Source organism: Coregonus lavaretus, assembly GCF_964263955.1.
Source record: "Coregonus lavaretus genome assembly, chromosome: 23".
Taxonomy (NCBI): Eukaryota; Metazoa; Chordata; class Actinopteri; order Salmoniformes; family Salmonidae; genus Coregonus; species Coregonus lavaretus.
Genome location: NC_140010.1, coordinates 15,775,864 through 15,792,095, shown reverse-complemented (window position 1 = coordinate 15,792,095; position 16,232 = coordinate 15,775,864).

Here is a 16,232-nt window from a genome sequence, read left to right as displayed (position 1 = left end):
GCATCCCGGAGTCGCCTCTTCACTGTTGACGTTGAGACTGGTGTTTTGCGGGTACTATTTAATGAAGCTGCCATATCACTTGTTGGCCTATCCCTCTGTATTGGTACATATCTACTACTCTCACCACTCCTCCCCCTTGACCCATCTTCCTCTACTTTCTTCACTGCCTCAGGATATGACAACTTCTTCACTACTCTTACCCTGGAAACCTCAACCTGCCTTACAATATTAATGGTGCATTACTGCCACCAACTGGACTGGAGTATAAATCCATTACACGTCATACAAAAAAGGGAAAATGAAAAAATAAATGACCCTGCCAACTTACCCTACACTCATTAAAAACCCACCACCCCATTCCACTATTTAGACCCTATCTGATCCTACACCAGGCCTACGGCCTGGGAGGACGGGACACTACCATTCAACACACCCTGTAACTCCTCTGCAGTAAAATCTCGTAAAACCAAGTACTTCTCTGCAGCTGCCACCACAACACCTATTTTCTGTTATTTACGTTTCATTCCTGCGATACAGTTGATAACCATGGAAATGAACGCTAAAAAGCCAACCTTACTGAAGCACATTTCATTCGTAAGCCTATCACTCTTTACTTGCAAGATTCTACTTCTCATTGGTAGCCTCATAGGATCCCTCACCCTTGATCCATCTTCCTCTACTTTCTTCATTGTCTCAGCATACGATACCTTCTGTACAACTCTGACCCTGGCAACTTCAACCTGTCTCTCTCGCATCGGACACTTCTGATCCCCAGCACCATGGGCACCCCTACCCCCCAACACATACCGCTTCTTTCACCAATACTACATATTCCTTTCTCCCATGACCTCCTGTACACTTCTCACATCTCTCTCCTACACAGCATGGCCATCAGGCTCCCTCTTGAGTCATGTGTGTCTTAATTATTTTATCAAAGGTGCACTTAAAGCATCAGACAAGCTCAGTGCATATAGTTGATATTATTCAAACACATAGGTTGTGTCTATCTATGGAAAAATACACGTTTAAAAATGTAGACCAATTGATTGGTCGAAAGAACAGATGACTCTCGGTCGAACTGAATGCACCCCTGGGTGCCATCTCACTGCTGACACTAAGGTCACCAATTCAGGGTGTAGGCCTATCAAACCTCAAACCTGGTTCCCTGCCAACTGTCAGTCCAACATGTGATTACACCAAAAGTCTCAAACATTTTGACAATGTTGGTCGCTAGCTATGTGTCATACTAAAATTGTTACATCATGCTTAGCCTCAACTATAGTTTTGCTACTTAGAAAATACATTAGTGCAACACATTCGGCAGAAAATAGCTTCATTTTCATCAGATGACAACAGAAGTTCAATGCTATTTGGCTAGAAGCCACACAAACGATGCATGGCCATTATATTTCTAATGTTTATCATAGAAAGAATGTAGCCAGCCACATTTCCTAATGAGATAAGTAGCTACGCATCAGTCAGAGCACTGTCTGCTGATAGAATGTCCATTCGTGAATTCTCATCTGAGTGGAGAAGTGCAACTGAATTACAAAATGAGTGTGATGCCGAGCAGAAATTACAAAAAGAAGCATTTTAGATCTGCGTTTACCAAATGCAGCAAGATATTTCTTATGTGTTTAATATTTTTTTCTGCGCAGAATTCAAGACAGTACCAGCAAACGGTGTAGTCCCGTGTAGCTCAGTTGGTAGAGCATGGTGTTTGCAACGCCAGGGTTGTGGGTTCGTTTCCCACGGGGGACCAGTATGATTTTTTTTAAAAATATGTATGCACTCACTAACTGTAAGTCGCTCTGGATAAGAGCGTCTACTAAAATGTAAAATGTAAACATCTTCAAAGCAGTACCTATGTTAACATGACTGATATCTAGACATAGCTAACTAGCGTTAGGTATATATTCCCCCTCCAAACTGGAAGGTACGTCCCCGTGCTTCAACTACTCAGCCCCCTCACACATCTCGGCTGTGCATTCCAGTGGCTTCACGGTCGTCATCCCACTTCTGACACCAACAGTGGTGACCCGTCATTCAGAGCCCCACATTTTTTGCAAAAAAAAACACAACAAATATTTTTGGGGGGATTGCCTGTTTTGCATGTTATTTTGGCATGAATACGTGTCACATATCAGTTTGCAAACAATGTAATAAATAAATAAATATAATTTAGTTAATAAAGCCTCCATACAAACATGGTCTCTTTTTTGCTTTCTTCAGTAAGGCAGATCCAAAATGCAGGTGTTTAAGCCTAGCTCAGTGCTTTTTGTGGTGGTGGGGCAGCCAGCGGAAAAATATGGAGCGTAGGGGTTGGTAATGTTATCTAGTTGCGCCGTGATTGGCTCAGTGTTCTGTCACTCATGGGGACACTACGTCAGTGCCCAATCTAAGGGTTGAGCTAAAAAATGCAAGCCCCTTGGGTGCTGCCATAGAGTTACATTAGAAGTGCCCATCCAAGAAGGCTAAATGTCTTTGGCCACAGATAAAATGACGTCAAATCACGTTATATCTAGAGTAGCTTTGATTGGACTGATCATGTCAACATCATACTTTCAAAATCTTAGCTAGCAGTCATCATCATGAATCAAGTTGACAAGCTACTGGCAAATCCTTTTAAATCCTTGTCATATGAAGAGAAATTATAGATTTAACGTATCGGTGCTCATCAGCCATTGGACATATACATTACACAACAGGTTGGAAATCGCAAATTCAACAATGAGTGGTTTGGAAGAAATCAGTGGCTAACTGCAAGCATTGCAAAGCAATCACTAGCCTGCTAATCAGTGGAGTGGGTGTGTGGTCCCAATTCTCGGTTTAAGGTTCTCTTTTCCAAGTTTAAAATGATAAACATTCAACATTGGCCATGCTGTCAATCCAGCATGATTTCTGCCGCGCTCAAAACAACTGTTAACTCGGAACTGGGAAATCTGACTTCAGTGAGTTCAAGACAACTGGGAACTCGGGAAAAGACGAGCTCCGACTGGGAAAATAAATGTTGATCGGTCATCCAACTCGGAATTGTAAGTCGGGAACTCTGGCCTCTTTCTAGAGCTACGACCTGAAGATCACTGACGTCATCATGATTCAACCTTGTTTTTTTCAGTTCCCAGTTGTCTTGAAAGCACCATAAATCCAGAGAATGCCAGACTTTGATGACAAAGTTTGATGACAAAATTTGCCCACGATGGACCTCCACGCCACCTTCCTGTTCAAGTGAGCACAACACAACAAGGTGAGTCCAAAAATGTATTGTATGCTGCTGCATAAATGATGTAATACGCCAGGGAGATATGTATACTGTAGCTAAGAAAGTAATACTAAGTGTATGTTGTGATGTAAGCTGTTAGTAGCCCATGTGCCTCACCCTAATAATTTGGTCTATTTTCCCCTCTTAATTTCGCCTACTGTTCTGACTTGGTGGTGCACATGTAGCCTATAACCTGTTTTAGAGAAATTAATCATTGAATATTGGTAAGAGCTTTCATTGTCTGCTTATATGCCCCCTTTATTTATCCTACAGTTCTGACTTGGTGTACAGGGAGAACACTGTAAGAACGGCCCACATTTCAAAAGTGCTGAACAAATAGTTATATTGACTACGTTCGTCCTAGCTCACTCATTAATGTCTTAATCGAAATTACGGATTGCCTCTTATCCGCTTGTCGTCCCCTTATGCCATAGTTTGTACATCTCAATTGTCAGTAGAAACCACATTTGTTTAAGCAAGTCAGCCATATCAGCTACAGTTGAAGTCAGAAGTTTACATACACTTAGGTTGGAGTCATTAAAACTTGTTTTTCAACCACTCCACACATTTCTTGTTAACAAACTATAATTTTGGCAAGTCAGTTAGGACATCTACTTCGTGCATGACACAAGTAATTTTTCCAACAATTGTTTACAGACAGATTATTTCACTTATAATTCACTGTATTACAATTCCAGTGGGTCAGAAGTTTACATACACTAAGTTGACTGTGCCTTTAAACAGCTTGGAAAATTCCAGAAAATTATGTCATGGCTTTAGAAGCTTCTGATAGGCTAATTGACATCATTTGAGTCAATTGGAAGTGTACCTGTGGATGTATTTCAAGGCCTACCTTCAAACAGTGCCTCTTTGGTTGACATCATGGGAAAATAGAAAAAAATCAGCCAAGACCTCAGAAAAAATATTGTAGACCTCCACAACTCTGGTTCGTCCTTGGGAGCAATTTCCAAACGCCTGAAGGTACCACGTTCATCTGCACAAACAATAGTACGCAAGTATAAACACCATGGGTCCACGCAGCCGTCATACTGCTCAGGAAGGAGACGCGTTCTGTCCTAGAGATGAACGTACTTTGGTGCAAATCAATCCCAGAACAACAGCAAAGGACCTTGTGAAGATGCTGGAGGAACAGGTACAAAAGTATCTATATCCACAGTAAAATGAGTCCTATATCGACATAACCTGAAAGGCCGCTCAGCAAGGAAGTAGCCACTGCTCCAAAACCGCCATAAAAAAGCCAGACTACAGTTTGCAACTGCACATGGGGACAAACATTGTACTTTTTGGAGAAATTCCTCTGGTCTGATGAAACAAAAATAGAACTGTTTGGCCATAATGACCATTGTTATGTTTGGAGGAAAAAGGCGGACGCTTGCAAGCCGAAGAACACCATCCCAACCGTGAAGCACGGGGATGGCAGCATCATGCTGTGGGGGTGCTTTGCTACAGGAGGGACTGGTGCACTTCACAAAATAGATGGCATCATGAGGAAGGAAAATTATGTGGATATATTGAAGCAACATCTCAAGACATCAGTCAGGAAGTTAAAGCTTGGTCACAAATGGGTCTTCCAAATGGACAATGACCCCAAGCATACTTCTAAAGTTGTGGCAAAATGGCTTAAGGACAACAAAGTCAAGGTATTGGAGTGGCCATCACAAAGCCCTGACCTCAATCCTATAGAAAATGTGTGGGCAGAACTGAAAAAAGCGTGTGTGAGCAAGGAGGCCTACAAACCTGACTCAGTTACACCAGCTCTGTCAGGAGGAATGGGCCAAAATTCACCCAACTTATCGTGGGAAGCATGTGGAAGGCTACCCGAAACGTTTGACCCAAGATAAACAATTTAAAGGCAATGCTACCAAATACTGATTGAGTGTAAACTTCTGACCCACTGGGAATGTGATTAAATAAATAAAAGCTGAAATAAATAATTCTCACTACTATTATTCTGATATTTCACATTCTTAAAATAAAGTGGTGTTCCTAACTGACCTAAAACAGGGCATTTTTACTAGGATTAAATGTCAGGAATTGTGAAAAACTGAGTTTAAATGTATTTGGCTAAGGTGTATGTAAACTTCCGACTTCAACTCTATGTAAATGAGACTTAATGAGCAGTTTTTCTGCCAGACAAGGCTCCGCTGATAGCCAGGTGTAACAGTGGTAAGGTGTTGGGACTGCTGTTGGGACTCTGCTGTTGGGACAGCTTTATTTAGGCCCTAACAGTTTGTGGGAACCGTTTGTCACCATTATAGTGCAATTAATTTATTGTTTAGTGTTGTGTTGTGTTATGTTATGTAGTGGCTTTGTTGGCATGCATCCCCCAAAAATGTTTGCCCCACCAAGATGTACATGCTAAAATCGCCAATGGACACCAATGTAGCGAATGGCAGGGCAGGGCAGCAAACACCCTACGCATCGCATCGTGGCAAGAGGGTTAACTCACTTTGTGGGAATTTTAACATGAGTATGGTCAAAAATAGCTAGCTAGTTATCTTCGGTATGATGTTCCTGGGACATCTGCTAACGTTAGCTAGGAAAAGTATATGCCGGGACAACATACCCAGGTAAAGCTTACCTGTATAAAACAATCAAGCTAGCTGGCTATCTACATCCCATGTATGAACATTTACATTTCAATCCCCATCCCATGTTACAGAAGCTAAAATTCGGTTGGATAGCCACATATGGCTCTTAGCTAATGACCGTTAACTAGCTAGCTAACAAAACCTAGCAAGCTAACCGCTAACATTAGGCCTAGCAACATTTTGAAGGAAATAGCTACATATCTGTTTCCTTGCTACTTGATATTTCTCAGTCAAGATGTTAAAAGTTCGCTAGTTATTCATCTTCAAGTTAAGCAATAAGTACATCCCTACCGTCCATAATGACAGAGGCTTGCCTCCTGCTCTTGCTACTAGCTAGCTAGCCGCCAGAAGAAAGTGCTGTGTTGTTGTTCGGATCGTTCGTCTGCTGAATACACATTAATTAGTCGGCTGTTTGGCGCCGAATGGCGCGTGCCTTTGGGCTAGTAGTAGGGAGAAAATCCTTGCGGCTCAGTTAGGAACGACAGCCAGATCTTCACGGTGTCAGGATGATAAAGTCCACAGATGACCATACTCAAACGGATGTTCAGTGTTTTGGAATTATGTTCTAATTTACCCTGATCTGTGCCTGTCTAAAATGTATCCAATTTAGGAGTCTTACAGAGACAGGGGAAGTTATAGTTTTGCAAACAGCTGGACCCCATTCAATGAATTCTGTGATTTTTTAAATGAAAATACAGGTATTTTCTCCTGAACTTGTTTAGACTTATGCAATAAAGGAATGGGTCCATCAGTACCTTGTGGGCTTTAAGGACTGTATTAGTTTCTAAACCTTACTGTACTGTCTTTAGTATTATCATAAATTACCACCAGACTTAGCTTGACCCCTAGCACCTTACTTGCTGAGCTAACAATAAATACTATAAAATAACAATATATTTCTCTGAGAGACATTGGCATTTCCGTACCAGCAGATATACACAGGCCTAATTAAGACGCTTTCAATTAATGACTTGTAAAACAATGACCATAAAACACGATCAACATAAAGACTTTCATTAGGCACTGTTAAGCAGTTGTTGGGTTGGCTTTCCTCTCAATTTGGTTCAGGACACCAACAGCGAATTCTAACAAATAATCAAAGAGGCTGTCGGCTAACCTCATCTTGATGGCCAACTCCTGCTGCCAATTCTGCATCTGGAGTTGTTCACCACGCAGCTCTTGATGTTGAAAGAGACCAACAGGATATATTAGGTCCAGTGGTGTGTGTGTTTGTGTGCGTGTGTGGTGCGTGCGTCCGTGCATGCTTACATATGTGCGTGCCTGCATGTGTGTGTGCGTATGTGTGGCAATTATGGACAATGACAACACACTTGTAAAAAGCTTACCAGAATGCGGTCCAACTTGTCCAGCTTTATCCGCTTGCGAAGATCTGGCCAAACTTCCATGCTGAGTTTGCACTTGTAGGTGCGATGTCTGACCTCAGGCTTCTCCCATGGCAGTCCTTTAGGATCTCCCAGCTGAGGTCAAAAACTGCCTTTAGGATCATTAGAAACATAGGAGGATCACTCAAAATCACACAAACAATGAGCAATACCACCATTTTTTGAGCATACAATATAGCTCAGTATTTGTATTATTTATTTTATACTGTATTTTTTGCTAATCTTTATCAAGGGTACCAATAATTATGGACCCCACTGTAAATCCATATCTGATGACAAAGAGACAGAACACATAGGGACAGAACACATAGGATGAAGTATTACATTTGAACATTCTAGAGCAGTCAAAATGGTAAAATGTGTGATAGAACATGTTTTCTAACCATGACATCCTTGAATTTAAGTTGATATTTCTCACTCATATATCACTTTTTGTGATCAACTATCACCTTCTCATATTTCAATACCGAGTTCCTGTCTTTGTGACCCTTGACAACTTGATTTCAACATAAACATTGATGCCGTTCATCAGCCCATCTCTGACTGTCATTTCTTGTGATAAATGTAAGACCAGGCCATTATATAGTGGAAATGTGTGGTATACTGTAGATTTATTTCACCGCCATAGTTTCAAATACAATAGCCTATATCTCTTTTAACAATTGCATTGATATGTATTGTGTATGTAATGTTCTTATTCAATTCCTTGCACCAGTTTTGACCCATTCTAACAGTCAAAGTTCATGTGATGAAATTATGTATAATTGGCCGAATAAATAATTGATTTCCAATTCTGTGATCATGTAAACATTGGCTATATCTCACTATTTAAAAGCACAAAGTATTTGAGGCTGATTAAAGGGTCTTTCTCACAGATTGTTTCAAGCACATAATGGTTTCAAATTGACATGGCAGTACATACAATATGCAGCAGGGGGAAGCATTACTCTGTGAAGGAAATTGTTGATTCAACTTCAGAAGATGAAGCCTAGTATACAAACTTGTAAGCATTGAGCCTGTGCTTAAGGACCCCTTTTACCAGCCTCAAATATGCAGGAAACGATTTAAGGGAGAGACTCTAGATTGTTCTAGTGAGAAGTAGATAGTTATTCTAACACTAGATGCATGTACAGCTAGATCCTTCTGATAAAAAGAGAATGCATTTAAAGGTCAGGCTGACTCAGTCTTAAACAAAGACTGTGAAGAGAAATTGATATTAAATGTGAAAGTGAGTCTGTTTTCACTCTTTCATTCCCTCATCCCTCCTTTCTTTCCCCATTCCTCTCATCAACAAACAGCATGTCATGTTCATCCCAAATAACCAGCTGCTCTCCATATTGCCTTTCTTTCTTTCTTTCTTTCTTTCTTTTCTTCGTATGTTAATTGCAAAACAGAGTCGGCCCTTGCTTCAAAGGGAATGATGATTGATGTTCTCAAATGATTGAATGAAAGGCCACATATTTCCCCGGTCGCTGTTATGACTAATGTACGGTAACCCTGTCGCATACTTTTGCAATATTTATCTTGTACATTTTTACTGACCTCCAAAAAGGAATTGAGTTGGAGAGACTTCCCTTCCATGGGATATCAATTCCCTGCCTGCCTATCATTTCATTGTGGTGGTCGTATGCAGGCAGCACATGTACTGTAGGCTATGGCCAAACACCTACAGTATGTTTGTGCTTCGCCAATGTGTAGTGACTGTGCTCAACTCATGTTGAAAAAAAAATCCTCTCGTGTTTTCTATCATGGGAAAGTTATCACAGTTCTGTGAGTTAATGCGCCTAACTTTCTGGTGCAGGGTACAAAAAGTTACATTATGAAATAAATAATGAGACGGAGTGAGACTGAGGCAGCAATTTGCCATGTGGGGACTGATGTCACCTCCTCACAGTCTGTTATCACTCCCAGTCCCCCCTCCTGCTTTTCCTTCAGGCCCTAAAAGAGTCTCATCAGAGGCTGAAACAGCTGGAGCAATGGCAACAGCCTGTAAAGAGAAGCCATGTTGGGAGACTGTTGCTAAAAAAAGATTGGGGTACTTCATAAAATAAAAACACAAAGAGACAAGTCTTAGCAAATACCTGCACTAATCCAAGGTTATGAGACAGTTAGGGATAGGAGATGAGAGAAGAGATAGGGTGAAGGAGAGAGAGAGAGAGAGAGAGAGAGAGAGAGAGAGAGAGAGAGAGAGAGAGAGAGAGAGAGAGAGAGAGAGAGAGAGAGAGAGAGAGAGAGAGAGAGAGAGAGAGAGAGAGAGAGAGAGAGAGAGAGAGAGAGAGAGAGAGAGAGAGAGAGAGAGAGAGAGAGAGAGAGAGAGAGAGAGAGAGTTGATCTGGCAATCTCTTTATTATCAATCACCAGTTCCTATTAGGATGTTGCATGTGGTTCCAGGACATTACCCATTTCCTTCCCTGTATATCAAAGCCTGCATCCCCCCATCCTCTCCTCCCTCCCTCCTCCACACTAATTCACTCCAGATGAGCACAATGGGACATTTGATTTAGTGTGCAAAGACACATGTATACAGCTGTGTCTGCCTGTTTAAAACAGCTGGTGCCGAGTCTGAAATACAACGGCAGGCAAGCCCCAATCACGTATTTGTTTATGTAATTAAGACAGAGAAAATCTGAGCCAAAGAAAGATCTTTCTCTTTTTCTCTCTCTCTCTGTTCACATCAGCTGAGGACTGATCTGATATTTCAATGTGGTATAGTTCTTGGCTTTGTTAGCAACTCATAAAGCGAGCGCTGGCAGGTAGAGTATCACGGTCTAATGCTATGCAGGTGATGTGCTGCAGAAGACATACCAATAGCAACAGTGCAGTCTTGAGCACTGTCCCCTTCGTTCCGCTGATGATGTGCTCTGGTCCCTGACAAGCTCAAATAACCTGTTGTATACGTGGAACAACTGTATTATGCATGTTTTCGATACAGTCTGTGAGAGAGAGATGCATCCTGAGAGATGCATCCTTCTTGCAGACTTTTGATACAGCCATCTCTTCTCCAATAACAGAGCATCAATTATTTTGTTAGAAAATGTATATATTACACTAAAACCAAATCCTTCTTGACTCCTTGAGTCATCAAGCCCTTAGCTTACAACAGCATAGATTGGCTATACACCTGTTCTGCTTGCCTCTGTAGCTATAGCTTAGTTACAAGTTACAACATGTTTCCTTCAGCTCCACACAGTTGTACCTTGTAATGCACTCCTCTCGTGAGTGTCGCGATCAGATCCAGTTGATTTACAGTTTAGTGCCCCCTCTTCCTCTCTGCTACCCCTTGACTGGTCTGGTCTGTCCTTGATCTGTTTGTTGTTGGTCTGTGTTTGTCTGGGAATGTTAATCTGAAAACCATGAGTTGTAGTAGGGTTTGTGTCTATTCTGTTTCACTTACTGTACCAGACCTCTTTGTCCCATTGTGGGTTATGGCTGTCTGGCTGCAGAAAGACAACTTGTGCTTCTGTTTTATGCTTCTATATACAATGAACCCTGCATGGCTGCACTGTAGTGCAGGGCTCTCCAACCTTGTTCCTGGAGAGCTACCGTCCTGTAGGTTTTTCCCTCCAACCCTAATCTAGCACACCGGATTCTAATAATTAGCTGGTTGATAAGGTGAATCAGGTTAGTTACAACTGTTGGAGTGAAAACCTACAGGAGGGTACCTGTCAAGGAACAGGTTTGGAGAGCCCTGGTCTAGTGTCTACAACATAAATGGTTGTAATTTCCCCTACACAGACTACCATGAGAGAGACAGAGCTAATGTACTTTTCAGAACAGAGGATGGCTCCAGAGTGCACAGACAGTTGAACAAGCAGCTAATTTGGGATAGATGACCAGTCTGCCTTTGAAGTGCTGCTTCAGAGTTAGAGAGCTCAGAATCTTCCCTGGTACTTACAGAACATGAAAAGTACACTGCAGGGCTTTTCGTGTCCTCAAGTCACCCACGCTTTACATTTGTGCTATTGTGGTATGTGAATAGTTTTTTGGTAGCCTAATTGATAAAAGAAAGGAAAGATTATAATAATTATGTTTCTGTAGTGCAATTTGTTTATTTTACCCAGAGAGGAGAAAATTACTTGAAGTTGGGAGTAAATAAAATCATATTTTCCTCTGAACAACTGAAATCAAATATACGGAAAAAAAATATAAACGCAACATGTAAAGTGTTGGTCCCATGTTTCATGAGCTGAAATAAAAGATCCCAGAAATGTTTCATACGCAAAAAAAAGCTTGTTTTTTTCTCAAAATGTTTTCACACAATTGTTTACATCCCTGTTAGTGAGCAATTCTCCTTTGCTAAAATAATCCATCCACCTGACAGGTGTGGCATATCAAGAAGCTGATTAAACAGCATGATCATTACACAGGTGCACCTTGTGCTGTGGACAATAAAACGCCAGTCTAAAATGTGCAGTTTTGTCACACAACACAATAACACAGATATCTCAAGTTTTGAGGGAGCGTGCAATTGGCATGCTGACTGCAGGAATGTCCACCAGAGCTTTTGCCAGAGAATTGAATGTCCATTTCTCTACCATAAGCCGCCTCCAACATTGTTTTCAAGAATTTGGCAGTACGTCCAACCGGCCTCACAACCGCAGACCACGTGTAACCACGCCAGCCCAGGACCTCCACATCCGGATTCTTCACCTGTGGGATCGTCTGAGACCAGCCACCAGAGAGCTGATGAAACTGAGGAGTATTTCTGTCTGTAATAATTCCCTTTTGTGGGAAAAAACTCATTGTGATTGGCTGGGCCTGGCTCCCCAGTGGGTGGGCCTGGCTCCAATGTAGGTGGGCCTATGCCCTTCCAAGCCCACCCATGGATGTGCCCCTGCCCAATCATGTGAAATCCATAGATTAGCGCCTAATGAATTTATTTAAATGTCCTTATATGAACTGTATCTCAGTAAAATCGTTGAAATTGTTGCATGTTGTGTTTATGTTTTTGTTCAGTATAGTTACTGTTTACAGGAGGACATTCAAGCTTGACATTAGTGCTGAATGAACTGAACGTGGAAATGCAGAGATGCAGAGAGATCCAGTCTCAGCTACAGTGCCTTGCAAATGTATTCATCCCCTTGGCGTTTTTCCTATTTTGTTTCATTACAACCTGTAATTTAAATTGATTTTTATTTGGATTTCATGTAATGGACATACACAAAATAGTCCAAATTGGTGAAGTGAAATGAAAAAGAAAACTTCTTTCAGAAAATTCTAAAAAATAAATAACGGAAAAGGGGTGCATGCATATGTATTCACCCCCTTTGCTATGAAGCCCCTAAATAAGATCTGGTGCAACCAATTACCTTCAGAAGTCACATAATTAGTTAAATAAAGTCCACCTGTGTGCAATCTAAGTGTCACATGATCTGTCACATGATCTCAGTATATATACACCTGTTCTGAAAGGCCCCAGAGTCTGCAACACTACTAAGCAAGGGGCACCACAAAGAAAGCGGCACCATGAAGACCAAGGAGCTCTCCAAACAGGTCAGGGACAAAGTTGTGGAGAAGTACAGATCAGGGTTGGGTTATAAAAAAATATCAGAAACTTTGAACATCCCACGGAGCACCATTAAATCCATTATAAAAAAATGGAAAGAATATGGCACCACAACAAACCTGCCAAGAGAGGGCCGCCCACCAAAACTCATGGACCAGGCAAGGAGGGCATTAATCAGAGAGGCAACAAAGAGACCAAAGATAACCCTGAAGGAGCTGCAAAGCTCCACAGTGGAGATTGGAGTATCTGTCCATAGGACCACTTTTAGCCGTACACTCCACAGTGCTGGGCTTTACCGAAGAGTTGGCAGAAAAAAAGCCATTGCTTAAAGAAAAAAATAAGCAAACACATTTGGTGTTCGCCAAAAGGCATGTGGGAGACTCCCCAAACATATGGATGAAGGTACTCTGGTCAAATGAGACTAAAATTTTGATTTTTGGCCATCAAGGAAAACGCTATGTCTGCCGCAAACCCAACACCTCTCATCACCCAGAGAACACCATCCCCACAGTGACGCATGGTGGTGGCAGCATCATGCTGTGGGGATGTTTTTCATCGGCAGGGACTGGAAAACTGGTCAGAATTGAAGGAATAATGGATGGCGCTAAATACAGGGAAATTCTTGAGGGAAACCTGTTTCAGTCTTCCAGAGATTTGAGACTGGGATGGAGGTTCACCTTCCAGCAGGACAATGACCCTAAGCATACTGCTAAAGCAACACTCGATTGGTTTAAGGGGAAACATTTAAATGTCTTGGAATGGCCTAGTCAAAGCCCAGACCTCAATCCAATTGAGAATCTGTGGTATGACTTAAAGATTGCTGCACACCAGCGGAACCCATCCAACTTGAAGGAGCTGGAGAAGTTTTGCATTGAAGAATGGGCAAAAATCCCAGTGGCTAGATGTGCAAAGCTTATAGAGACTTGCAGCTGTAATTGCTGCAAAAGGTGGCTCTACAAAGTATTGACTTTGGGGGGGGGGTGAATAGTTATGCATGCTCAAGTTCTGTTTTTTTGTCTTATTTCTTGTTTGTTTCACAAGAAAAAAGATTTTGCATCTTCAAAGTGGTAGGCATGTCGTGTAAATCAAATGATACAAACCCCCCAAAAAACATTTTCATTCCAGGTTGTAAGGCAACAAAATAGGAAAAATGCCAAGGGGGGTGAATACTAGCCTACGCTAGTAGGCTACTGCCATATTTTGTAGACAGAGCAAAGATTATGGGAGGATAACACTGCATGCATACAACATGAGACAAATAAAGCCAGAATGAGAGCTCCAGCCCCAGTAAGTTCCCATAAATGTCGGCCTCCCCTACCCCAACCATACTGACTGTTACATCACTCTCTTCAACTGTTTCCATACCCAAATGTTCCACTTCTTGGAGAGAGGCTCACACACTATTGGAGGCCCCCTTTGCACGAAGACTGGACATTAGACAGTGAGTGGCTCGGACGTAAATCCTTCAAGGGAATGCAAACACCCCAGTAAATGCTCTGTAGTTAATATTAAACCCGAACGCCTGTGTCATAAAGCCTATGTAATGCTATTATAGCTATGACATGACACCGGTCATAACCATTTATGATAGGATATATATTATGACAAATGGCTTGTCATTACTCATGCAGGGGGTTGAGATAAAAACTAAGCGAGGAAGTCGGTTCACGGGACGACTCTGACAAGAAGTTCAGCTGAAGAAGTGTTACCCTGAGACCCATCAGGAGCTGGCTAATGACTCACTCACCTCCTGTTGTCCATTGAGTCATCCATAATTCCATTCTTGAGTTCCAGATTTTCTCTCAACATGTTTTTAGCCCAAGTGGTGTCAAAGTAATCTAGCAGAAGGGGCCATCTGAAGCCAAATGAAGGCAAATCTCTTATACATCTGTGTAGATACATGCTCATAGTGAAGCAATTTATTTTCCTAAAGAACGTTAACTGTCAATCGGCAGTTATGTGAATTATTTCCCTCCAAACATATTTTCCCTACTAAACCAAGGCTAGTGTTGAGATGTGTTGTGTGGGCGAGATTGGATCAGATGGTGTGCCTGAGGCTTTTATGACTAACAGGCCAAATGTTCGACACCACCGTGTCAGGCCTTTCACCTCATTGACCATAATGTGAAGGGCAGGTACAGTAGCATAACTAGTCCCTAGGTGTGGTCACAACCTCCTCCTTCTTCCTGAGAGGACCAGATCAAAGCAGGACTGTCCATGACACAGTCACAGTGTTGCCTTCCCTGCCTGGACCTCTGGACATACTGCGGCAGAACAAACATGTGTGATTTCTCTTGGCGAGGGAGTCAGTAACGCTAATGATTGGGCTCAAACCCTCCGTGACCTGCCAGCGCTTGTCACTTCCCCCTACAGACAGCCACTCTCCAAGCACTTATATCTGTGGAGAGAGTGAGGGTGAGCTTCCTCAGGGAAGGAATCCTCACTTTGATGATTCTACATTTTATCAAGCCTTTTGAAGCTTTTTTCTCTCTCCCTCTCTCTCGATCCCCCCCTCCTTTCTCTTTCGCAGTGGGCTCTTGCTTGGTTTGCTAAAGCATCGGTTTTGGTATGAGTCATAGCAGTTATATTAGGTCCTCAGTAGTCCCTATGGATGATTATACACATGAATATAAACCAGCGCCTTGTTATGCAGCAACTGTACAGTCCTCTATCTATGCTTACTTGCTTGCCTGCTTAAAAGGGGCTTGTGAGCAAGCATTTCACGGTAAAGTCTACACCCGTTGTATTCAGCGCATGTGACAAATCAAATTTGATTTGATTTTGGATTAGAAGATGTATGGTTTGCTGCTGGTTTTATAATTTTGCATTTATATATGAAGCTGGTGTGAAAATGGTGGTCTTCTTGTACTACATACAGTAAATGCTTCACAAATCAATGCTAAACAAAGTCATACCACTACTACTACTACTGTGCTAAGGCGAGAGGAAATGGCAGCTAGGATATGATGTCGTTGAGCAATGTGGGCTCAGTGACGGTTCCAGGCATAAGTGACATAAGCGGTCGCTTAGGGCTCCCGACCATTGATTTTGTTAGTCATTCTTACTCATATATAAATTATTAACATGGCAAAAGTAATTACAAAATGTGTAGAATTGCAGGAAATTAGCTTTAAAACTGCAGAAATCTATATCCACCCTATGGCTAAATGGGTAGAATTGCAAGAAATTAGCTGTAAAACTGAGAAAGAAATCTCTACCCCATGGCAAAATGAGCAGAATTGCATGACATTTTTTATAAAATTGCAACGCTTTCTCTCCGCCCCATTGAAAGATGTGTAGAATTGCAGAAAACATGCTTTAACAGTCCAATGCAGTCGTCTTTTATCTCCATATCAAATCATTTCTGGGTAAGAATTAAGTACCTTACAGTGATTGTTTTCATTTTAAATTGTCAAAAAGAAACCAAAATAGCTTTTTTAGCAAAGAGC